Genomic DNA, 26,692 nt, shown 5'->3' on the forward strand with positions numbered 1-26,692 from the left:
GCAGCCGGAGCCCTGGGCCCTTTAAATCGCCTCCCGAGCCCCGCTGCCGGAGCCCTGGTGTAGCGGCAGCAGGGCTCCGGCGGTGATTTAAAGGGTCCGGGGCTCCTGGACTCTGCTACTGCAGCGGAGCCCCGGGCCCTTTAAATCATCGCTCGAGCCCCAGGGTAGTGGTGGCAGCCGGGAGCCCCTGGGGCTCCGTCAGCGATTTAAAGGGCCTGGAGCTCTGCTGTGGTAGCGGCGGCCAGAGCCCTGGGCCCTTTAAATCGCCCCTGAGCCACAGTGTTCCCAGCTGCCTCTGCAGCTGGGAGCTCCAGGGGTGATTTAAAGGCCCCGGGGCTCCCAGCTGCCACTACCACAGCCGGAGCCTGGGTATTTAAAGGCCCCGCCTCTTCTGGTCAAGACCACGCCCCCTGCTCAGGACTCCAGTGTACCGGTAAGTCCTTTAAGTTACTTTCACCCCTGATTGTGGCTATAACAAACTCATGCCAATGAAACGTGCGTGTGTGTGTGCCCACGCACACACATACTCTGTTTAAAATTAAATAGGTTTTACACATCTACTGTTGTTATTTCCAGGAATTTTTTATAACACTAAATTGGCATGCTGTTGTATGCTGTGAATAAGTGATGTTTTGGTATTAAGTATTAGTTGAACAAACAAAAGACGAGACGTTTGTATTGTGTTGGAGGTACCTTTTCAGGAACGGGCATATCAAGAATGCTGAAATTATCATGATACTGAAGTTGTATGTGAAATCTAAGACCTTACTTTATAGGTAGGGGAAATTTACAGTACTTCATCAGCAATATATGACAATTCCTAATAGGGATGGCTTTTAAACATTCAGAATTAGCCAGCTGAATTAAGTTATTGTACATATGTCTTTTATAACACATCTTTATAGATTGGAAGCTGTTCAGGTTATGTCTTCCATTCTCTGGCAGTAAGCCATGTAAATGTATGGCTCTATATAAATGATTGATAGTACTCTCGTATATTGCGTAAATAAAACATACAATAAATTTTATATTGCTCAATATCAATTTGTTGAAAACACATTCTTCCTAACAAAGCTCTCAGAATGATTTGAAACAAGATTACCACATTAAATATTTGGATTTATGTAAGTGTATTGTTATTTTTTGCATTATGTCTATTCAGCCTGAAGAGTGGATTAGATGGGTGGGGTTCTAGTTACTTATTACATCAGTGAGAAATCGGAAGATATGTGGCAGAATACCAACCTCTGAGCAGGGTTTATAACCAGCCATGAATTTAATACTGGATTTCAAATTAGGTTGGAAAGAATCCTTTTTTACTGTAAAAGGTGGAGTAATTGCAAAATTCTCAAGATACAGTGGGTCAGATCTTCAGGTGGTGTGAACCAACACCACTTATGCACACATATTCTCATTGATGTAGTTCTAAGTATAGATTGAGGGCTGTATAGTATACGCTCTATTATGGAACTTGTCTAAGACATCAAACATGCCAGGGGGTGTGTCGTTGTTTGGATGACTAAATACATAATCAGAAGCAGCATCTGTTTTGTAGGAAAAGCAAATTTGGTTCATTTTGGCGTTTCCCTTTTTTACATATATGAATATTAAACAGGTGTGTGCGGTAATTTTTTCGTTCTTGTGACCCTTTACATATTAGTTTCTAAATTTTTTTAAAAAATGATGGGCCAACTCCTCTGCTGGTGCGAATCAGCAGGGTTCTGGCCTGATATTGCTTAACATAGACATTAATTTCACAGGTATGCTAGTTTAAATTTCAAGGTCAAATTCTGGCCTCCTTCTACAGGTCATGGCTTGGTATTAGGGAAAATGATGGATGCATTTTACCATAACTATTCCCTGACCTGAAGGCTTCTCATTTTCTTGGAGAGCCTTCCTAGACAGATAAATCCTGGAGCATCACAATCATGCCCCTTTTGTGGTCTTTACTGTGAGCCTTTTGGGCTGATGCGGGTGCCCTACCCGAGTTTGGTCAAGGAATTGCACTGAAAATCTACATTTTTGCTCTTTCCTCCATGTAACTGGCTAATCAGCAAACAAGTGAGGGTACAGCTATGATTTTTACGTGGTGTCCTGAACTCAGTGGTACCATAATTATATTCTCAGACATCGTGCTAATGGGTGCAATAGAAAACCCAAAGATAGATAAAGGGGCCAGATCCTCGGCTTGGTTTCAGTGGAGCTGTGCTAATTCATATCAAGTGATTCTATGACTTGGTTTGTACACTCTGATTAGCATTGTACACCCACCTGGCACTGGTTTAAATGACCACACAAGGTGCTGGACAACAGAGAATCTGGCCCAATATATTAGCGGATTAAAGAAGAAATTATTGGAAATGCAGGGGATAAATAGGTAGAGAGAGAGAGAGAGAATTATTTAAGTGTCTACAAAGCAGTCTAAATTTACTCATAAAATTTTACATTATATATAGAGAGAACAGTGCAGATTCAATGCAACTTCTGAATAATTAGTATGGAGACTATTTATCCACAAAATTGTTTTGTAACGATACAGTCTGCATGAATCAGCATTACATATTTAGGACCATATACTGTAATTACTCATTGCCTTAAGATAAATTGAATCAAATATGTAATTATGGCTCACCAGCATGAAAAGGTACAAAGTAAAAATGATGCTGGACATTTCCTCCTGTAATCCTGGATGCAGAGGTATTGTGGCTTCCTGGCCTAGAATGTCAAGCTGGGAGGAATCGGCTTGCCCTAATTTACCTGTCTGTGGGAATATTTGCCTCATATTCCTCCTATCACTGGTGAAGGTTTCCCTCGTGCACAGTATAAGGCAGTCAGATTCAGTTTGGGCTGAGTCTCAAGGGTGGGAGATGAGGATCTTTGGTCCAATAGGCCCCTATTTTCTGGAGCTCAGTAAGTGAGACATCAGCCATAGTCCCATCATGCTTTTTACCTGCATAACTGACATGGGTCATTTTACAAAAGAACATTCCTCACCCCTATCTTCTCATACACTAGGATACAGAAGCAATCTCAGTGCATGCCTCAACACCCTTTCCCTGGAGCTACAGAAAATGAGGAGTGGAAAATGATGCACCCTTTCACTACAGTGTCGCAAATGTTTCATTATAACGTTTATACTCAGGTCTGTATCAATATTTCTACCTCTGATTCATAAATGAAGTAGTGATATTCATGTACTCATTAATGATGCAATTTTTCTTGCCATGTTTCATTAGAAGCCTTATTATCTACACAATTATTTTTGCCCCTCTTCAACTTTTTCTGTTTAGTCATGCATGTTTGACTTGATTTGCTCCCCATCTCTATTCCATGAACTGCATTTCATGATGATGAAACTTTGCTTTGTCAATGTGAGAGTGTCTTTGCCATCGGCGTGTCAGCAACATTCATTCTTAATGACATCCTGAAATGAGACTGAAGAGAGAGAGAGTGTTTTTTTTTTTAGCAGGCTGAAAAGCTAATAATTAATGACACCTGCATTAAGTTAGTTCTTAAATAACATTTCTTTTTAGAAGCTTAGATGCCTGGCACTGAGAAGAGGGCAATCTATTCATTCTCAACCTCGTGGATGGATTTTAATAGAAAAGACAAGTTATTTGTTCATACCAAGCATCTGTAAGCCCTTAAAAAAAAAAAAAAAAAAAAAACCAGGCCCTAGATGTGATATTTTTCTGTTTTTACACTAGTCATTAAGGGCCTATGGTGAGTTCTATACAATAAATGCTTTTTTTTATTTCTAGGCGAGCCAGTTTTCTGCCTTTCTCCTGTTTTATGACCTTATACTTCTTCAGAGAGTGGCAAACTCTTTGCCAACAATGGGATAATTGTGTGGAAGTGAAAGTTAATCTGTCACACCACTCCATTCAAGTACCCTGAGCCACAGGTACAACAGTATGGATTTATTCACTTTTTCTGTAGTCACTCATTGTTCAGAATATAGTTGTGCATTGCCTGGACAATCGTGGATTACAGGTTTTTTGGGGAGCAAGCATGAAACCCCTTTTCCCCAACTCTCTCAGGTTTCATCCTACATTGACAGAGTAGCATATTCTGAAAACCATGTTAGAAGTAATCATTAAGTTTGATAACTGGCTAATAAGGAAGATATGCAGATCTGTGGATAATTACATATTGTAATGCTTTTTGCTCTCTGGTGAGCATAATCTTGTTTGGTTCTTATATAACTCAGTGTGATATCTGTGGTGCTATATTAGCACTTTTCAAATATTAACTAATCCTGATAGGCAGGAAGGGAATGGGCAGATGAGTGAATAATTTGCAACTAATAATTTATCTGATGAATGTAACCTCTTTCTGTTTATGGATATTCAATGAGTAGAATGTGGAATCCCCTAATTTAGGCAAGGGTTTGTATATATGCTGCATAATAGCAGAATTAGCCTCAGGAGGCATTGACAGACACACAGCTCCTCCTTGCTCTGGGGGTACAAACAGTGTTACTTATACCAGCAGCAAAGCATGATGCTCACCACAACAGCTCAGTTCCATTGGACAATGAGTAAGGGTTGTGGTGCTAAGGCACAACCCTTTCCCTGCCTGGAGTTGGCAGCCTCTTGCTGCTGTACAGCTGGACCCAAGCTCTGGGTAGCCCGCCCGAGGGTGTACTCTCCCTTGTGGTGGCATGTAGGCCAAGTCACCATTTAACCCTTATTTGTTATTTGAAATAAGTCAGAGACTTATTTATTTTTCTAAGGCTGTGTGTTGATCGTGCTGAATGCTCTGTGCACATTTGTTTTGTGCTCTCCCTACGTTGTTAGTTGGGGTTAATCGGATAAGTCATTAGATGTGTTTCCACTCAAAATATTCACCCTGTGCATTCTTTTACTAAATCTCCATTACACAGATGGGGAAAACTGAGGCAGATATAATTACTGATTTGCATGAGGACAAAGCAGTCTGTTTGAAGGCTAGGATTAGAACTCAGGAGCTTGTCTCCCGGTCATTTGCTTAGACCATATTGTCTCTGTATTGCAGAGGTTGATGTTGTGTTGTGTTTAGTTTATATATGCACAACACATTGCATCCCTATATATATATATTTAAAGCTCACACTGATAATGCTATATTGGTGGAAACAGTTTCCTGGTAGATAAGTTGATAGTAGGAGATTTCCAGTATCTCAAGCTGCATCCAAACGAGAAATTGAAACCAATGTGTCTGGGTTGTTCATATTAGAGGCTCCTGTTTCGTACCCATCTCTTGTGATAGAAAATATTCTGATAGTGATCCAGTTCCCAGTGGACTAGGGATCTGATCCTGCTGCCCCTTGAAGTTAGTGGGAACGGGCCCTCAATGAATACCTACAAATGATGAATGATCCTTGAGTTCTGGTTAGCATTGTGACCTGAGTTAGGTCAATCCTGTCAAGTTGAGCTGGCTGGAAGTTTTCTAAGGGAACATTTTTCATCAGAAAATACCTATTTGTCAAAATGGAGCTGGGTGTCTGAGTACGTCTACATAGCCCACAGAAGTGAGCCTCCCAGCCCGGGTCAACAGAATCATAGAGCCATAGGGTGAGAAGGGACCACAAGGGTCATCCAATCTAACCCCCGGCCAAGAAGCAGGATTTGTTGTGTCTTTAAAGTGCTATCTACACAGCTATTTTTAAGCTGCATCTCAGGCTGGAGCTCATGTTCTGAAGCCTATGCAGGGATAGGGTGGGCTTCAGCGCCTGAGCTCCAACATGAGCCACAGCTTCAAAAGCACTGTCTACACATCTATTTTTAGAGCGCCAATGCGAACCCTGCTAGCGGGAGTCTGTCTACCTGGCCTGGGAGACTTGCTTTCATGGGCTGTGAAAACCTACCCTCAGTGCTTCTAGGCTTTCCACTCCTTGGCAGGGAGCCTGGTAGCTCAGGAAACCCTGGGGGCCCCAGAATGAATTGGGTTTGTCAGGATTCCTGACCTCATTGTAACCCAGCAGGCAGGAACCAGCTCTCTGGGCACCTAGTCAATTTTGTTTAGAAAAAGTCAAAACAAAATGTTTAGACTTTTCAAAACAAAACTTCCTGACTCTCCCCATTCCATAGGAAATTTAGAAAGTGCCAGTTTTCATTGTGATGCAGAATTACAACTATGGAATTTCCTGTGGAATTCTGGGTTCTTACCAGCCTTACTGTAGAGCTATCCCAGTCTTAGCATCAGTGGATAAAGTTCCATTAATTTAAGAGTTTAAACCCAAACTGAACTACCGCTATCCTCCCTACATACTACCCCCTTAAAAACCATGTAGGTGTTTCTTTAATTTCACAGCAAGAGTATAGACTAGGTAGGGAGGCTATAAGGTTATAAGGTTTCCAAGGTCTAGTAGATGCTTCTGTTTATTGACAGCGAGTGAGCTGTGAGTCCATGAAGTGAGATAAGGAAATGCCAGTCAATTGCTGCACATTACTTCATGAATAATGTAATTTCATCCCCCTGCACAGAGCGTTAAAATGCCTTTTGATATAATCATCGCACAGCTGGGACCAGGATCTTCTACGGTTGATTTGTTGCTCCCTGGAAAGGGAGAGCTCCATCAGAGAGGATTGTGGTTCTAGTAATAAATAAATGCAATAAAAAGGAAAAATATTTTCTTTTAATAGCCATTTTTAAAAATTTAATCTTCTCACTTGCTGGCGGTAGCATAAAGTGTTGTGTAATGAAAATAAAGGATGGGTTAGATGGTTTTTAAAGACACTACCCAGCTGCCGGTGGAAAAGAGATGTTTAGAATAGATCGGGGCTGTTTTACTGCTTATTCTTACAGCCATTACAAAAATAAAGCATAATAGAGCTAACTAAATCTGTCAGTATTTTTAATTAAATAGATAGAGGACAAAATACAAGAAAATATTCTTTAGAGAACAGACTTGAACTGTCAGAGGGAAAGAGGGAGACTAGCAGACTTAACAGGTCTTTTCCATTGCGGATGGCTTCTGATTCTGTTATGCAGTTGGAATGCATACTTGTCTATGTACTGTCTTTCCAGATAAGAGATCGACCTATACACAGATGAAAATGCTCATGGCATCACTGACAAAAGTTATTCAGGCACTTTAGAAAAATTAGATAGACCACAGGTCTGATGCAATATGACAAATCCTATGCCTGTATACACGCATGGTTATTACTGGGCAAGATTCTGGCTGCTATAACTCAGAATACTCCTGCAGTTGAGAGAGCTGAAGATTTGACCCATGAATAATTCTTTGTGGATAATAGTTGTCTGTTCATTATGTAACACTAAAGTCTACTATCTTGAACCTTGTATCATCATTTACAGCTGTGCAAAGTGTGTATGTAATGATACCACATTAGAATGGCAGCACTTTACACTCACATGGCTATAAGTGACTACATAAGGCAGTGGAGAATTGGGTGCACCTGACTGAACACCCAGTCCTGCTCCATTGACGTCTATAGCAAAATATATTTCATGTAATTAATCTGGAAAGGTGTCGGGGTGAAGAGTAAAATTATTCAGGCTCTGATTCTCCACTACTCAGCATGGATTGTTTTCTTAATTGATAGCACGTTATAGATACTAATAACAAAGTTGATCAAGTACCTGTGTTAAGTGTACACTGTATAATGTAAAAAATTGAGGTATGTAAACAGAAACAGAGGCTTTCTCTAGGGGGCCTGATTTTGCTTCCACAAAAATCCATGGACGTTTTGGCATGGTCTTATTGGACCAGGCCTCAGATATTTAATTCCTTATTCACACACGTAATACCATTGACTTCAGCTGTTGTGGTTAAAGCAAGCATGGTGTGCCAATGCTATGAAGTTTTTTGAGTAGCTGCATAGGCAAGTGGAAAGCTGGCATTTTTATTTCTGGTTACATGCTATCAGTCTTGTTGTTACCTCATTTCCCCATCAATCTGATTCATCTGCCTGTTCTGTCCTGTCGAATACAAACTCTCTAGGCCAGAGACTTTTTTGGTTAAATGTCTGTATGGCACCTAGCACAACAGGGCCCTGCTCCTTGATTGGAGTTCTTAAGTGTGACCATAAGACAAATGAATAACTAGTGTATTCTTCAAGAAAATGGTGTGGTCACTTTGAGTGCTGAACACCATAACTACTATGGCATTTCTCCCTCTGCATTGTAACTACATTGTCATTAATATATACACCAAACCCAGTGCTTTCAACTCCCCACCCATGTAAAATAGTGTGAAAGGCTTATAAAAGGTTTATAAAAGTAAGTCACCTAAAGCATGTGGGTTTCACTAAAAGAGAACTGGCATCTGACAATATAGCCTGGGGCAAATTCTGCTTTAGAGCAAAAAGGTAGAAAGTTCAATGGAGACCTAGCATATCTAGATGTATCTATCATCTCTGATGGACATGTACTTGGCATTCTAAAAATAGTGCAAGGAGCAGCAAGGGCTAGCCTCCCCAAGTCGATGACAGAGAGGGCAAGTATGTCTCCTTGAGCTGGGAATCACACACCCTGGTGCCAAGTGTAGATATACCCTTAACCAGCACAAATGGTATACAGATCTATGGAAAAACAACAAAGCCTGCACACAACTCCCTGCCCTAGTTCCTCACCACGCCAGGGGCCCTTGGGGATTTGGTCAGTGACTTTATGTCTCTCGATGATTACAAGCTCACCTCTTTGAACTGGTTCTTCAGCAGTAGTTACCTCTTTGTCTTAGGGTACTTGCATTTGAATGGGAGACCCTCCAGGTTAACAACCTTTGATTGTTCTGTAGTGTTAGCCTCCTACTAGGTACAAGAATTTCTAGTCCCATGGGAGTTCTGCACCAAAAGATTAAATTCTACACACAATATTTTAAAATTCTGCAAATTTATGCATATTTTATGTTAAAATAACACAATGTAATTATGCTAGTTTCAATTATTTTGGCAATTTATTTCAAAATATCGGTCAGCAACTATGTCTGTAACAATACAGACAACAAAAAAGATTTCCCCAGGGGAAGAGAGTTAAAGAAACCTCTACACCAACCCAGTTGCTGTTTCTGTTATGCTTTTGTCAGGTGCCTCAGTCTGGGTGTGTCACGCTGGGCACATCTTGGGGGAAAAACTCTGTCTCTAGGGTCTTTTAGTCAATTCTTGAAGTTTTTGCCCTGCCCTCTTAAGAGTTCCCAAATAGAGGACACTGCCCGAGGGGAGGGGGAGCTGGAGCAGTCTGTGTGTCCTGGGATGGATATTTAGGGGGATGCTGGAGGGGGCTGCGTGTGGCCCCCCTCCAGAGCCCAGCCATAGGCTCTGCTCTGGCAGCTTTGTTACTGCCAATGGTGGGGTGGGACAATTTAAAGGTTCAGCCGCCCTCAGAACAGCTTAAGTCATGCCCCCCCTTACCCAAAGTCTCCCCTCCCAGAAAGCAGCAGCTCCTTCCTGCAGCTCCCAGCTGTTTCTCCTGCGTCTCTGCATGGGGTGCAGCTCACCGGCTCCAGCAGTTGCCTTACAGGGGGAGGGCCCAGCCACACCATCTGACTGAGTGGAGCCAGCAAACCCGCAGCCCTCCTTCACAGGCAAGCTGGGAAGTAGGGCTCTGACAGGTGGAGTGGCCAGCAGCTCTGCAGTGCCAATTCTGGGGCAAAAATCGAAATTCTGCACAGAATATTAATTCTGAGCAAATTCTGCATTGTGCAGTTGTAACCCACACACCTCCTGGGTGTGGTGTTCTGTCCCATCTAGTGGCACTGAGACCACTTAGAGTTAATGAGTCTGCTCTACAGCCTTAGCTAAGAGCCATGTGGCTTTTAGCTCATGCAGTACAGGCTCATGCACTAAGTTCCAGAGGTCCCAGGTTTGATCTCGCCCACCGATGACCGGGGGCTGTTGGTGTTACACAGTGGCACAGAATTCCTCCGGGAGTAAATTTCTCCTGACACCTTCCTGGAGGTTTTAGCACAAGATGAAGGTAAAAGGCAAATGTGTAGGCATAGCACAGTCTCACACTCAAACCAAAATGGAGTTTGTAGTTGTATATAGCTACACATACACTAATCGGTCATGCCCAAGTTTCATGTTTATATGTAGAAATAATCTCAAAGTAAAACTCCATAACCATCTAATTACATCTGATTTCATGTTAAGACTTCCCTGGGAAATTGTGGGCTTCAGAGAGAAGCCATAATGAACTCCAGATTTGGTCAAAATTGGGCCTCAGCTCATTAAAAAGGTTTGTCTAAAACTTTCAATTAACGTGGGCTAAGTTTTGTAGTGAAGTTTTATAGTAAATCAGGTATGTCTGTGTGCAGTGTTGCTTTTTTAGTCCTTTTTTATTGTCTATGCACGTGCTTGTTTGAGAGCCATGGTTCAAAATAAAGGTGCAGTATGACACTGAAGCATATGAGCGTTGACAGTAGATTGTAACAACTCCTTCAGAGTTGCTCCAGTCTATTGTGTTCTGACATAGCTCGGCTTTTGTAAAGGTGCATTCGGGCATTTCAAAAGCATATATTTATTTGCTGGAGTATAAGAGCACAAACTGTCATGGTCCATCATCTTGATACAAATATGGAATTTCACTAAATGCCATGGTGTGTTTTTGTTTTAAGAAAAAAGGGACTATTTATTAATGATAGTTGATGGTTGAACCACACAGGTGCAAATAAGTTTCATCCATGTAAACTTTTACCTGAACTTCTTTGGTTCAGAACGCAGGCTGGGAATCTCATAGCAGAGATGATTTCTTTTTTGTTAGTAGTTCAGCTTCCAGCCAGATCAGCAATACTGTGAATTTATATTTGCATATTCAATACTTGCCGCCAAAAATCACAAAATGGCCTCAAATGAGAAAATATAAAAACTAATCAAAAAGTTTGTAGAAACTTAAAATCTTTGGCTTTACATTTTAAATAAAGGTTTGGGTTGATTTTTATTTCACCCACCTGTCAGTGTTCAGATGTAAATACAGTGAGAGTTCTAGCTTGGCCCATTATGGAGGAGTCCTGATCACAACGTTTGGGCCTGGGTTTGGGACATCTCTCTCTCACTCCCACACACATAGTTCGGAGTGAGTTTGTATGCAGGGATCCAATTCAGGTCCTCTCTAAAGGATCCCATTCTCTAAGATTTATTATGGCTCCGGCACCTCTCAAGCAAACCTCAGTTAGGATTAGGTTAAATTTCATGTGCAAGTGAAGGATCTATGCCTTAAGGCTGACTTATACTAAACCTGATGGTCACAGTTTCAGGGGAACTGAATCTTTATTCCTCCTATGTTGTGCACCAAGGGCCCGCACTCTAGACTTCTGGCTCCCAGTCATTATCTATCTTGGGTGGAGACCTGTTTCATTCTCTCTTAACTGGGCATTTGAAGGCTGCACAGTTCCCTCCCTTACACTGTGATATCCCCAGTAAGCCAGATAGCCTGGAAGACCAGCACCTGCACTTTCTCTCTGAGCGCTATGACCCATGCATTGCCTACAATTATAAGTGGCAGAGCTTCTTCTAAGCAAGCATACTTATTCTTAAGGTAAAAGCATTACAGAAAAAAAACCATTTAAACAATAAAAGAACCGCCATGCATGCTAAAATGCTTGCATGAGGGAGCCCTACATCACTTTCCCATACCTTGATTGGTGGCAGATCCTTGTTCTCCCCCATATGGTGGGGGAAGTGGGGGGCAAGACTTGAACCAGTAGTCTCCCATATCCCAGCTACATACCTTAATCACCAGTCTAAAAGTTGGGAGGAAGGTGGTCCTCTTCTTCCTCCCGCCTCCACCCGATTAGCCCCAAGCTATTTTGTGTGAGCTCTGAGTCCAATTACTTGATTGGGCCCCGCAGGCGTGTCATGTAGAACACCTGTCTTCCCCTCATTTGGGCATCCCTTTGCGGCTTATGCATGCAGATGCCTAGAGTGAGTTTTTGTAGAGCACATGCACAGAGTTAGCGACATAGGTACCTAGGGAATTTCTGCTGCAAAAGTTTAGATGCCAAGTGAGTTGAGAGGGTTTGTCAGCAGCTGCATGGAGGTATTGTGACTCCCCGCCTGATTCTGGGATTTAGGAACCTACATGCATTTGTTAACAGTCCTTTATCTATTCAGCTTTGTTCCATGAGAAAATGCACCATGGAATGTTTCACTGGATGTTGGAAATTCTTGAGAATTGAAGCAAAACAAGAAAAATTCTCATAACGCCCCTGGGAACAGAAGCCATCTACTTTCATGCAGTTCTCGTGCCTATAAATTTCACAAACAGGTAGTGTATCCAAGAGTTACCTCTCTTAGTACAGAGGCATAAACTGAATACACCTAAATAAAACATACCTGGCCTTCACAATAAATGCAGCATGAGGTTTGAAATGATCTGTAAAAGGATTTCACACACACACACACACACACACACACACACACCCCAACCAGTACTGCAGTGTAAGCTGTTTGTTTACACCCTAAACTAACTAGTAGATAGAAACAAATAAAAAAGCTTGCATTACACTCTCTTCAACAGTCTAATTCCGCAAAGAGAGCGAAGTCTAGGGCCCAATTTTAATGGCCAGTTTGACAGACTAAAACAAAACCCAAATAGAAACCCTCCAACAATAATTCGGCAAACCAATCAATGTGCACAGTAACTCCACCAATAGTGGCTGCAGAACTAAGAGGACAATTCTTCCTCCTTAGTCAACATCCAAAAAAACCCCACATCATCAGACAGCTGAATCTCAATCAAAGCAGCACCCACTCCCCAAACCAAAGCAATAGGAGATTAAAAATTCAAAACCAGGCAAGATATAACATCAAACCTAAATTCTCTACAACCCTAATCTCTAGCCCAGTGGAACAAACAACCTCACCTACAACAGTGATGCTCGGAGCACTAAACCAAAACTTAATGTGGGTCACTCGAGAACAGAGAAGCGAACAATAACCTGTGCTGCTAGCAGGTGTTTTGGTAAACTAATCTACTAGGCATGAAAGGGAAGTGTGCAAAATTTAGGCAGCCTTCTTCCAAATATAGCATTGGTTTGCATGAGCCAGTTGTGACTAGAGACACACACATACACCGCACATAGCAAACTCAGAGGAAGAGCTATACAGCCCAAGTGATAAAATTGAGCTTGGAACAGATGCTTTCTGCTCCCAAGTCCAAAAGACATGGGGCCAAAAAACTCATTCCCCAAATGACCAGAAATGACAAAAGAGTTTCTATTAAAATTCAATTTGGGGGAAAAAACTGCACGCCCCTCAGAGAAATGAAAGACTTGGTTTTGTGTTGTAGCAACCTGCCACGGAATCAGAAATAGGAAATGAGAAGCTTTATCTTGGGTCATCTGTGCAACAAGGCGCTAAATGTAGCGAGACAGTTTGGACTATTTGAAAGTTAGGTAACCTGTGTGCTAGTCCCAGCTTTACCACTGACTTTGTGTGATCTTGGGCAAATCACTTAACCTTTGTGAGCCTCAAGTTCTTCATTTATTAAATACAGAGACTAACCTATCCTTTGGGGGCAAAGGGGTCATACAATTGTCCCAGACAGCTACAGGAGAACTCCCCCTTTGCCATCCTGTGAATCCCTTAATGGCAAAGACCTAGTGTGGCAGCTCTTTACCGCCCTCCCCTTGAAGCTTCCAGTCTACAGGAAGTGGGTTGAGTAAAAAGGGAAATGCTTTACTTTAGCTATTCCCAGCTGCCGGAATGGCCCCTCGGCCCAAATTAGACAGTGTTGAAGCAGTTTTTACTTATGTTGGGGGCCTACCTTGTCCCCAGCCGAACCCAGAATAGAGGAAGCCCGGAAGTGGTGTAAAGTCACCTTTCCCTTCACTTCTATTCTAATGCTGAGCTGAGGGAACCCTGTTTGCAAAAGAATTACCAAAATAATCTAGTAACCACAGGCTACCCTAGACTTTGCATGTTGCTGTCAGAGCAAAGGCCATAAAACTTCTGGAAAAGAAGGTTGGACATATATATATTCCTGCATTTACTTTCATGTCAGATTTCTGCAGACAGTAGCCAGCTGTATCTCACATGAGGATCTGGCCATCTAAGGTTGCATCCACTTTACTACGAAGAGCAAGGAAATTAAAACCACCACCACCACCGCTTGCGATAGGTAGGAGCGAAGTACTCATCACATGAACCCCTCGCTCTTCGGTTCTCCCTTTAGAGAAGGGGGAAGAAATCCTTTGCATTCCCCCCAGGACTCTGGAGACCAAGATGCTTCTGCATAGCAGATATCTACTTTACTATCCAGTTTGCACGACAGATTCACAGAATCAACAGCTGTGTCTTGCAGAACAGATCTGAGCTTCATCAGTCATGGACCTGAAACTCAGAGGCAGGGACTTCTTTCAGTCTCATAATCTCAAATGAGAACAGCTACACGGAGGAGAGGGGAAAGCCTAGGGCTGGAGGAAAAGTTTTTCATCCTCTGCTCTTAAAGGTCTGGCACCTCCAATGGCAGAGTCATTACAGATGGCTCAGATGCTCTAAATAAAGAAAAAGATGCATGCCATAAGAGTAACTGGAGCAGGCTGCTCTTTACACATGAAGGACAGAAAAAACAGCTCTTGATGCAATCATGGAAAAAGAGTTGATACAACCTTTAATAGCCAGCCAGCTAGGTTATTTTAAAAAGCTAAGCTAGACCGTTGCATACAATGTGACTTAATATATTTCAAGATAGGACATAAGAACAGTACTTACCCATGTTAAATGTCCTCTGTTACTCCACTGGGTGCACTGCAGATTCAGTTGAGGTCGAGGGCACCTTAATGATTATACAGAACCAAATGAGAAGCAGGGATGATAAGTGGAGTCTAATAGTGGTAAGTCTGAGACAACATGTGCTAAAGAGAATATAACTGTTGCCGTTGCTGCTTACTTTGCTGGCTTAGGCGGGGAGGCATGCCAAGTAACCATTTCATACCAGGAATATGAGATATGAACCATCAAATACGTGATGGCATGAAACGTATCTGGATAACACCATGTTGTTAAAGAATGCTAACAGCCTGCTTGACACACACACTGTCATCTGTCAGAAAGGCCCAGTGTTTACTGTACTGCAGTGACTTTGGGGCAGGAGTGATATAACGCCTGAAGCTTCAGAAAACCACCAGCATAAAAGTTTTTCCTTTACATCCAAACAGCAGTGTCACTTCTGCTGTGATTTGCGCTGCCAAAGGACCTCTTTAAAGGTTTTGTGTGAAATACGGTCAGTATTAAACTTCAGACCATTTGCTTGCATTTTGCATTTATTACATTTTTGAGCCTATCCTGCATATAACAAATTTTCCGCAGAGATAGGAGAGGATAAGAACAAATACATAGGGAGCCACACAAAATTGATGTGTCATTACACAAAGTAAAACTATTTCCCCATGTTTATTTCCCCCCCGCCCTTCCCCCACTGCTCCTCAGACGTTCCTGTTAACTGCTGGCAATGGCCCACCTTGATTATCACTACAAAAGGTTTTCTCCCCCCCCCCCCCCCCCCGCTCTCCTGCTGGTAATAGCTCATCTTAAGTGATCTCTCTCCTTACAATGTGTATGATAACACCCATTTTTTCATGTTGTGTGTGTATATAAATCTCCTCACTGTATTTTCCACTGAATACATCCGATGAAGTGAGCTGTAGCTCATGAAAGCTTATGCTCAAATAAATTGGTTAGTCTCTAAGGTGCCACTAGTACTCCTTTTGTTTTTGCGAATACAGACTAACACGGCTGCTACTCTGAAACCTGACAAAAATGATAGGACATTAAACAGCAATGCATACACTCTAGACCATGGCAGGAGACTTCTGAGGTGTATGAAATAGCATAGACCAATCTCACGAAATAAAAGCCTTAGCCGAGGCCCAGTGGAGTCAATAGGGCTCTTTGTAGTAACTTCACTGAGATCAGACCCCATCAGAGTTTAAATAAAAGTGAATTAGGCATTCTAAAAGCTCATCTGGTAGTATAATAAATGGCGCCATGTGTTTAGCTTCATAGAAAAGTCTGACAGTCCCAACCAAGCATTATTAGAAGAGTGCAACATAATTCTATTTGACCAAAGAACAGGCGTGGCTAACGGGACTTTAGAGGGGGAACCTGAGGTGGGGGCTAGATACGCTTAACCTTCCTTAAACTTAAGGCCAAAACCACCCCCTGATAAAAACAAAACAACAGCAAAGGAAAGGAAAGAGCTTCAAGGAGTAAAAAGATAATGCAGTCAGAAGTCAAGCAACTGAGTGGGGGCTATCCAGTTTATTTCACCCAATATAGTATGTATGATTACCTGCCCTGTGGGCAGGTGGCATATGTGTGCCCGCGGTGCAAGGAGCTCCTGGCCCTCAGAGACTGTGTACGGGCTTTGGAGACCAGAGTGGCTGAACTGAAGGAGCTAAGAGAGACAGAGAGGTACATAAATGAGACTTTCCAGGACACAGTAGAATAGTCCCATCCCTGGTCTGACAGCCTCTGTGTTGTTGAGGAGGATGCAAGTCTCAAAGAAGGAGAACATCCAACTGGAGCAGAGGGAAATGATCCCATATTTGGGACCCTCCTTCCAGATAATGTGGTATCCTCTCGCACTGAGGATACCTCTCCAGGGGAGGGAATTCCAATTATTAGGAAGAGACAGGTAATAGTTATGGGGGATTCAGTCATTAGAAACATAGATAGCTGGGTTTGCGATGACCGGCAGAACCGCATGGTGACTTCCCTGGTGCGAAGGTTGTGGATCTCTTGAGACATCTAGATAGACCAGAGGTGGGCAAACTATGGTCCGCAGGCCAGATCCGGCCCGTCAGGGCTTTGGATCTGGCACGCGGGATTGCCCCCCATGGCTGGCACCACGTCCCTGCGGACCCGGGGGCGGTGGGGGGGGGTAAAGGGTTCTGTGCGTTGCCCTTGCCTCCAGGCACCACCCCCTGCAGCTCCCATTGGCCAGGAATGGGGAACCACGGCCAATGGAAGCCTTGGGGGAGGTACCTGGAGGCGTGGCTAGGGCAGCTCGAGGAGCCCTGTGCCCCCGTCCTCTCCCAGAGGCTGCGCAGGGATGTGGTGCCAGCCGCTTCCCAGAGTGGCGCAGTGTGGGGCCAGGGCAGGCAGGGAGCCTGCCCTGGCCCCGGTGAAATGCCGCTGCCACCCCAGAGCTGCTTTAGGTAAGCAGCTCCAGGCTGGAGCCCGAACCCCTCCTGTACCCCGCCCCCGCAAATCCCTGCCCTAAGCCCCCTGCCTACACCTCACACCCCTCCTGCACCCCAACCCCCTGTCCTGAGCCCCCGCTGCACCCTACACCCCTCCTGTATCCCTGCCCTGAGCCCCCTCCTGCATCCCAACCCCCTTCCCTGAGCCCCCTCATACACCCTGCACCCCTCCTCTGCCCCAATCCCTTGCCCTGAGCCTGTTCCTGCACACTGCACCCCCTCCCACACCCCGCACTCCCTCCCGCACCCCAACCCCCTGCCCCGGCCCTGCATACAATTTCCCCACCCAGATGTGTCCCTCGGCCCAAAAGGTTTGCCCACCCCTGAGATAGACTTATGTGTAGTGCTGGGGAGGAGCCGGCAGTTGTGGTACATGTAGGTACCAGTGACATAGGGAAGGATAGGAGAGAGGTCCTGGAGCCCAAATTTAGGCTGCTAGGTAAGAGATTGAAGTCCAGGACCTCCATGGTAGCATTCTCTGAAATGCTTCCAGTTCTACATGCAGGGCCAGTTAGACAGGCCGAACTGCAGGGTCTCAGTGTGTGGATGAGACGATGGTGTAGGGAGGAGGGGTTTAGATTTATTAGGAACTGGGGAAACTTTTCGGAAAAGGGGAGCTTATACAGGGAGGATGGGCTCCACCTAAACCAAAATGGAACCAGATTGCTGGCACTTAACATCAAAAAGGTCGTAGAACAGTTTTTAAACTAAGGGCTGGGGGAAAGCCGACAGGTGTGGAGGAGCACATGGTTCGGATGTCCCTTAGGGGAGGATCTATTAATTCAGATTCTCTATGTCCTAGTAAGGAGGAGTGGCTGGAAGATGATAAAATACAGACAGGATCTGATGAGAAACAGTCAAATGAAAAAAAGTCCAATTCAGTTATATGATGTAATGGCAGACAGCTAAAAAGTGACACATTTTTGAAGTGCTTATATACCAATGCAAGAAGTCTAGATCATAAGATGGGTGAACTAGAGTGCTTCACATTAAAGGAGGATATTGATAGAATAGGCATTACAGAAACTTGGTGGAATGAGGATAATCAATGAATCAATGAGACACAGTAATATCAGGGTACAAAATATATTGGAAGGACAGAACAGGTCATGCTGGTGGGGGAGTGGCACTATATATGTGAAAGAAAGTGTAGAATCAAATGAAGTAAAATGAACCAAACTGTACCATAGAATTTCTATGGATAGTAATTCCATGCTCTAATAATAAGAATATAGCAGTGGGCTACATTACTGGCCACCCGACCAGGATGGTGATAGCGACTGAAATGCTCAGGGAGATTAGAGAGATTATTAAAATAAAAAACTCAATAATAATGGGGGATTTCAACTATCCCTATATTGACTGGGTACATGTCACCTCAGGACGGGATGCAGAGATAAAGTTTCTTGACACCTTAAATGGCTGCTTCTTAGAGCAGCTAGTCCTGGAACCCACGAGCAGAGAGGCAATTCTTGATCTAGTCCTAAGTGGAGCACAGGATCTGGTCCAATAGGTGAATATAGCCGGACCACTTAGTAATAGTGACCATAATATAATTAAATTTAACATTGCTGTGGCAAGGAAAACACCACAGCAGCCCAACACTGTAGCATTTAATTTCAGAAAGGGAAACTACACAAAAACGAGGAGGTTAGTTAAACAGAAATTAGAAGGTACAGCACCAAACGTGAAATCCCTGCAAGCTGCATGGAAACTTTCTAAAGACACCATAATAGAGGCTCAATGAAAGGTACACCCAAATTAAAAAACATAGCAAGAAAACCAAAAAAGTGCCAGTGTGGCTAAACAACAAAGTAAAGGAAGCAGTGAGACAAAAAGGCATCCTTTAAAAAGTGGAAGTTAAATCCTAGTGAGGAAAATAGAAAGGAGCATAAAGCTGCAAAGGAAGTGTAAAAATATAATTAAGAAGGGCAAAAAAGAATTTGAAGAACAGCTATTCAAAGACTCAAAAAGTAATAGCAAATTTTTTTAAAAGTACATCAGAAGCAGGAAGCCTGCTAAACAACTAGTGGGGCCACTGGACAATCAAGATGCTAAAGGGGCACTCAAGGATGATAAGGCCATTGCGGAGAAACGAAATGAATTATTTGCATCGGTCTTCACAGCTGAGGACATGAGGGAGATTCCCAAACCTGAGCCATTCTTTTTAGGTGACAAATCTGAGGCAGTGTCCCAGATAGAGGTGTCATTAGAGGAGGTTTTGGAACAACTTGATAAACTAAACAGTAATAAGTGACCAGGACCAGATGGTATTCACCCAGGAGTTCTGAAGAAACTCAAATGTAAAATTGCAGAACTATAGTCGGTAACCTATCATTTAAATCAGTTTCTGTACCAAATGATTGCAGGATAGCTAATGTGAAGCCAATTTTTAAAAAGGGCTCCAGAGGTGATCCCAGCAATTACAGGCCGTTAAGCCTGACTGCAGTACCAGGAAAACTGGTTGAAACTATAGTCAAGAACAAAATTGTCAGATACATCGATGAACATAATTTGTTGGGGAAGAATCAACACGGTTTTTGTAAAGGGAAATCATGCCTCACCAATCTACTAGAATTCTTTGAGGGGGTCCAAGTATAGCCTCAAGGTTTTCTAATGCAGCTTCACAAAGAAGAGTAACCCAATGCCTTTGTCCACAATCAAATCCTCACAAGATGAATGAAGAGGATATTCAGGGTGGGGTGAGGTAGGGTGTTCCCTCTCTTCATTCCCCCCCACCACCAGTTTGTTGTATTCAGGGCATTGCCTCACTGCCATGTTGCACTTGGCCATCTGTGCTCCACGCAGACAGTTTGCTATCTAACTTTGTGTGCCCAGGGCTATGGCTTGTGATCCAAATGAAGAGAAGAACCAGTTGGTCACATGGATTCAAATCTGTACCAGGAGTTAGAATCAAAGGTAAGCATTGGGCACAGAGAGAGGAGTGATTGATTGTTGACCCTACTCATTGATCAAGTAGAAGCCAAATGCAGCCAGAGAGGTGTTCTAGAATGGGCAAGGCACCATGTACTCAGTACCTGAGACCAGTCAACTGATAAAGGGTGGAGAGGGGAAAACTCCCTGCATATGAACACATACCCAAAAGTCATCAGAGGAGATCGGATGACAAGTAGAGTTTCAATTTTTGTGGGGTTTTTTATGACGTTCAGATTGGGCAAATTTTTCCCACCAACTACAACCAAATGTTAGAAACCTGGGTGCTTATGAATAAATATTTAGGTATTTGAGTGGAATTAGTCTGATTTTTCAGAAGTGTTGAGGACTTGCAGCTCCTAATCATGCCGAAATGTAGATTTAAAAGCTTAACTTCGAAACATCCAGCTTTGAAAATGTCGGCCTATGAGAACAATGTTCTACCAGACTGGATGGATAAGTAAATATAACACAAATTAGTCTTCACAGATTACTCTTTGTGGATATTGTTATAAGAAAATCAAAATGGGTACCCTCCCACAACATGTGCTCTATAATATTGCACCAGAATTGCAAGATTCAGATCTGAGAAAATTCTAATATAGGACATCAAACCGTTGCAACCTATGATTAGATTAAAGGCCAAGGCCCCGATCCTGAAATGCGCTCTGCATGGGTGGACTCCTGTATTCACGCAGAGTATCACTGACTTCTGCAGGACTCTGTGCAGGCTCTGGGGTTCATCCATGCAGATCTCATTGCAGGATCAGGGCATACATATGGAAAGTTACCCAAAATTGATTTAATAGGAGGTATCTAAGGCTAAAAGTGGGTTATTTACCGCTGATCAAAACACACACATGTATACACACACACCCACCCCATGATGTACCTAATAGACTTTTTGTACATGTAAATGGAGTATCAACAAAAGATAGTAATTTGGCAAGTGTTGAAAAAGATCCATATGGGCAGTGAAGATTTGCATTAGCCACACAAACATATCAATTACTATGAAGACATAGCACCCCTTGCTGACCTTATCTTGCCCATAGAGGATGCAACAGTACCTTAGACAAAATAATTATTCAAAAATTGATTAGTCTCATGGAGCAAATGTACAATGAGTAGAACATAAAACTCCCAGCATTAAAGCCCCAATAGGGGACAACACGGATTTGTACTCAGTGAGACAGGTAACTAATTAACCACTCAGTACTTGGAAGAAAGCTTGCAGTTTTAAGATTTCTTTCCATAGGCAGAGTAGAACAAAATGATAAGGAAACTGATATTCTAATTCTGCATTTCCAACATCCAGACTTCTTTACTATGTATGTTCAATGTGTACAATACCCTTTCTACTTCTTGTGGGTAAATGATAGCTATGAAAGTTTTTGTTGCAAATGAGATGAGGTTGGTGTCAAACCTCATGTTTGCATTTATATTCCTTCAGCTGCAAACATTAGAAAGTAGGTTATTTATCCACAAACCAATTCTCCTGCTTGAATGATGACATACTGCAGTAAATCCCTGTGAACGGAAAGCCAGTACTTAAACTGCTCAATATCTAAAGTTAGCAAAAATCTGCAGGTAGCACTGCAAATGTAGACCATAGGCAACTTTTTTTACATAGAAAAAGCTCACCCAAAATGTGTGTTAGTCCAGTGATCCACACTATGCCAAACCGTTAAAACAAATGAGAATTGGAACCTTTCCTAAAATGGCTTTGCTCTTTTTAATCACAGAGATGGAAACCGCAGGTAGCAATTGTACAATATTAACAATTCTTAGTAGTGAGGATAGCTTTTCTGTTTGTCTAAAGTGCCTATTAAAATCCTATTGTCATTCTGATACCATGATAAGAGAACACGACGGTACAAAAAGCATTAGCAAACTAGATGCTGAGTATTTTACAGACACAATCATTCAGTAAGCTCAGCAAAAAAAAAAAAAAAAAATTGCACTTCCACAGAAAATCTGAAAACAATATTTAAACCCACCAAAAAGTACCATGTATTGCTAAAACAAGCATACCAGGGCTGGTCAGTGGTCCAATGGGAACAATTTTTAAATTTCAAAACTAGACCAAAACACACATCAGCAGAGGGTGTTAACACAATTCAGCAATATTTCCCATCAAGAAATTACAGGGATCGAGGTAAAGTTTCAACTGTTGTGTGTCCTCTTTGTGATTGGACAACAGTTTCCGTTAACAGCATCGTACTTGGGGCTGAATTGTGATCTTTGGGGCTAACAGGAAGAAGCAGCTTGACAGAGGCAGTTTTTGCTGAGAAAGGACAGAGGGCAGCTATTGAGATGAAAGACATTCACTAGTCTCCTGCTGTCTGAATGTCGTCAAACACAGTGAACCTCAGGCACAGGGCCAATTCCAGGGGATTCAGAGCTGGCTACAAACCTTTCAAACAGCTCTAGTAACTCATGTAGCGGAGGGATAGCATATGTTTAGAAGAAGCTATTTTGTTTCAAGTAATATCACCACACTGCACACAAAGATTTTTCACATCGGTTTCAGCAGATGGCTCCTACTCCTTCTATAACTATCTTTCCCTTTATTTTTCAAGATTTAGAAATATAAAGTCTCTAGGGGCCAAATGACCTGTACTTTCCTGAAATGCTTTATTCGTACAATTGGCAGTCTAGCTGTCAGCTAAGGTAAGTTAGAGCATCAGCAGAAATGGACACACACCAAAAAAATCTGAATAGAAAATGCCATCTACTTTGAAGTCAGGGCAAAAAATATGTATAAATAAATAAAAATGCAGCAATCAGCCATATTAAAATACATGGGGGCTGTACTGAATGCATTTTAAATTTAATGGAATCCTACTGGAAAGTTATGCTGACTGTGACACAAATTTAGACTGATCCTAATGGGCTCCAAGTTCAGCTGTCACTATCAAGCTGACATTCAGATTTGAATGTTACAAACCTCACTGACACCCCTACATTGCACATTACCTCTGCAAGTTTAAGCGCAGAAGGCCAGATCTTCAGCTGATATAAATCAGTTTAAATCCATTGCAGGCAATGGAGCTATATTCATTTACACCAGATGAAGATCTGGCCTAGAGTTTTCCCAGGTATAATTGGCCTCCCAAAAGGTTTTTTTCCTTCTTGCAACAGAAAGCAGGGACTAGTCAAACAGTATTAAAGCTGGAAAGACTTCAGAATACTTTAAGTAACTTGTTCCATGTTGAATGTACTTCTTCACACTGTTACTGCAAACTAGGTAAGTACTTTCCAAATCATGTAATTAGTTCTGGACTCAAAATTCATCTCCATCATTGGGTGTCCTCGATCCTAGATAATGTTCTCCGATTTCCAGACATCGGCCTGTTTGGATCCTTTCAGATGTGAAGTATGAAGAAAAGTATAGCAGTCACTTATGATAAAGTATTATTGTAGTTGTTGAGAATAAATAGGCCCTCTGAAAATGCAGGGGAAATAGAAAGCTCTCTAGATACTTAGCCCGTGTGCTCGCTTTCCAAAGTATTTTTCTATACTTAGTGGTTCACTTTTCTTTTGTGCATTGCATGGCTTATCTTGAAATATGAAAGAGACAAAGATGATAAACTCTTACTTGATGAAGATACTGTACTGATGATAGCAAAGCATTCTTACTATATGTGAGTTCTCTGTTCTCCAAGACGAATAAAGATGGGTCTTTCCCAAAATGCTGGTCAATTTAAGATCCAGATAAGACATCTGTTTTAGGCAAGGCCCACTGAAGTCTATGAAAAAATGTAGAAATAGTTCTAAAAAAATCACTTCTAAGCTGGTTCCATAGGCATCTGCTAGGAGACCATCACTGCACAGTCTCCCTGACTGTCTTGAGCAGGGGGTTGGGCAGTGTCACTGGGCTGGCTCGCCTTTTTGGGATGGGGTGAGAGTTTTTAAGAGCACCTAGTCTAAATCTGCAGGATCACTCTGAGTCCCTGGATATTGTGACCTAATGGCCTAAGTCAATATGGCTTCTTTCGCCTTCCGGGCTGCGTGGCCCAAAGGCCAAAGTCAATATGGCTGCCCTTCTGCTGGGGTGGGATGGCTTTATAGCTGGAGTCAACATAGCTGCCCTCCCTATTAGGGCAGGGTGGCCTAACAGCCAGAGTCAATATCTCTGTATGGCCTAGCGAGCAAGGTCAACATGGCTGCTTTCTTCAGCAGGGCTGAGTGGCCTAGTGGCAAGTTGGGGGAGTGGGCCGTCACTTAGGGGTGGGTGGCAGCCGGGGTAGGGGGACCTGAGCCCTCCCTGCTCCACCAGGTCCCAGCTCAGGCCCCTGGCAGTGACAAGCATGCTCAGCACTGAGTTAGCAGGGAATCGGACTAAAACACACCAATGCCACCCAGCACAATGACTAATCCCCCTGTGCGACTTCCTACCCTGGTGCAGTGGTCCAGATGTCTCCAGGCTCCTCAACGTGTGCAGCTCTCAGCAACTTCGATGCTCTTTGGGCGTCCACAGATGCTTGGGCGTCCACCTGGGTTTCAGCCTGGGGCCTCAGCAGTTCCCAGGCTGGTGCCTGCGACATGCATTTTTCCTCCTCGGTGGTCAGCCCTCAATGAGCTGATCTCCTCCCTTTCATACCTGGTCTCCAGCCAAAGCATGCCCAGCAGGGCTGAGGGTCACGGCCTCCTTGGCCCAAAGGGAGGAGTTAACCCCTGCAGTACCAGTGTGGGGGCAAGCACACCTCATCACAGGCAGAGACAGGGACTGCTGCTAGGAAAAATAGCATTGTAAATGTCTCAGACACATAGTCCCACCTTGTATTTAGTTTGGACACTCTGGTTACTTTCTTCAGTCCTGAGGAAGAGCTCTGAGACTCTCAAAAGCTTATTCTTTCCACCAACAGAAGTTGGTCCTCACCTACCTTGTCTCTCTCATAGACCCCCAAATCAGAATATTGCCTTAACATTGGGGGCAGGAGAAAATAGTGAGCACCTAAATAAATAAATATCACTTATCCAGTGATTTTAGGGTCTGTCTTGTCTGTCTTGATTTTAGGGTCTGTCATCCATTCAAATTTTAAAGGACATCATGCTGGCTTCCAATTTGCTTTTTGGGTACAATTCAAAGTTTTGGCATTGATCCATAAAGCCCTTTATTACAGGACTCCCAACAGTATAATGAAAGCTTGACTTCAGTGAACTCTGGATCAGTCCCTTTGTGCACTGCAGTTATCTGTAACAGAGACTGGTCTCCAGAAGAACAGAACAAGTTCAAGAACCAGAGCACAGTGGAACAGTGACTGGAGGAACCTTTGAAGGGGGCGTGAGCTTCATGAAGTTCTTGCTCTTCTAAAGCTAAAGCTTTGTAAGCAGCACTGAGACACATATTTGCTTCCTATAGTGCCATTTTCCAAGTGGACTGTATTGGCTCAGTTACAGAACTAAAGAGCAGATTTTTATTAAAGCCGGAATACTTCGTAAACATTTCTAGTTGGAAAACCCTGTTTTTTAGAAATGTCTTAGTGGATGTGCAAATCAAAATCAGGGTTCATAAAAATGATTAGAAAGTACAATTGCATGCTATTGTGCTGGGGAAAGCTAACAACACATAGTTCTTTTCATTAGTAGATCTCAAGGTGCTTTACAAAGGAGGTCAATATCACCGATGCATTTCACAGATAGGGAAACTGAGGCACGGCAAGGCACAGTGACTTACCCAAGGTCACCGAGCAGGCCAGTGGCAAATTCAGGAATAGAACACAGGTCACCTGAATCCTGTGCTCTAGCCTCTAGGCCACACCAGAGTTTCATAAAACTGGCGTTTGTAACATTGAGGTGTACCCTTAAACACTGGCATTTTGGGTTACTACGGCAATGTCGTTCTAGCATTTTATAGCTAATTAAGAGAGAGATTTTCAAAAGCACAAATGTGAGTTAGGCACCCACTGCCCATCAACTTTCAATGGAAGTTGGGTGCCTTGCTGCACTTTGTGCCTTTTTGAAAAATTTCCTCCGAAAGATCATAGCCCCAAGGTGAGGAAGGTATTTTAGTGACTGAGGCATAAACAATAACTTGTCCAAAGTCACGCAGTTCGGCATTGGCCTTAGCAGGGAAAGAATCCAAAAAGATTTCTGGCTCCTGGCTCCTTGATCTACCAATAAGACAACACTTCTTTCCTTTAACATCATGTACATTTCTTTAACCGCATTAGATAAGAGCCAGTTCTTATCATCAATGGCAACTAAATAACTAGCAGATTTTTATGCTAGTGATGCTGTGCTAGTGGCATGACTGACATATATTTACATATCGTGCTGTCCCAGAAAGCAAAGCGTTTTAGGTTGTAAAGAAGCATGGGGAGACCATAGTTTGGGAGTGCTATATTATCAAGAGAAAACAGCACAGCAAAAACGGTTGACAGTTTTGCATAATGTTGCTTTGTATTATATCAAGCCAGGAAAGACGTCATTCTGACAGGAAGACACAAAATTATGCTAGAATGGTTGTATTAGAAAAAGTGGGGTTAAAACCAGAATGAGGAAACAATGTATCACCAATGTACACTCACAAACACAGAGAAAGAGAGAGATACAGGCGGAGGGTTTTGGCACGCTGTGTGTAAGTCGTTAGGGTTCCAT

Source organism: Natator depressus, chromosome 1 (assembly GCF_965152275.1).
Source record: "Natator depressus isolate rNatDep1 chromosome 1, rNatDep2.hap1, whole genome shotgun sequence".
Lineage (NCBI taxonomy): Eukaryota > Metazoa > Chordata > Testudines > Cheloniidae > Natator > Natator depressus.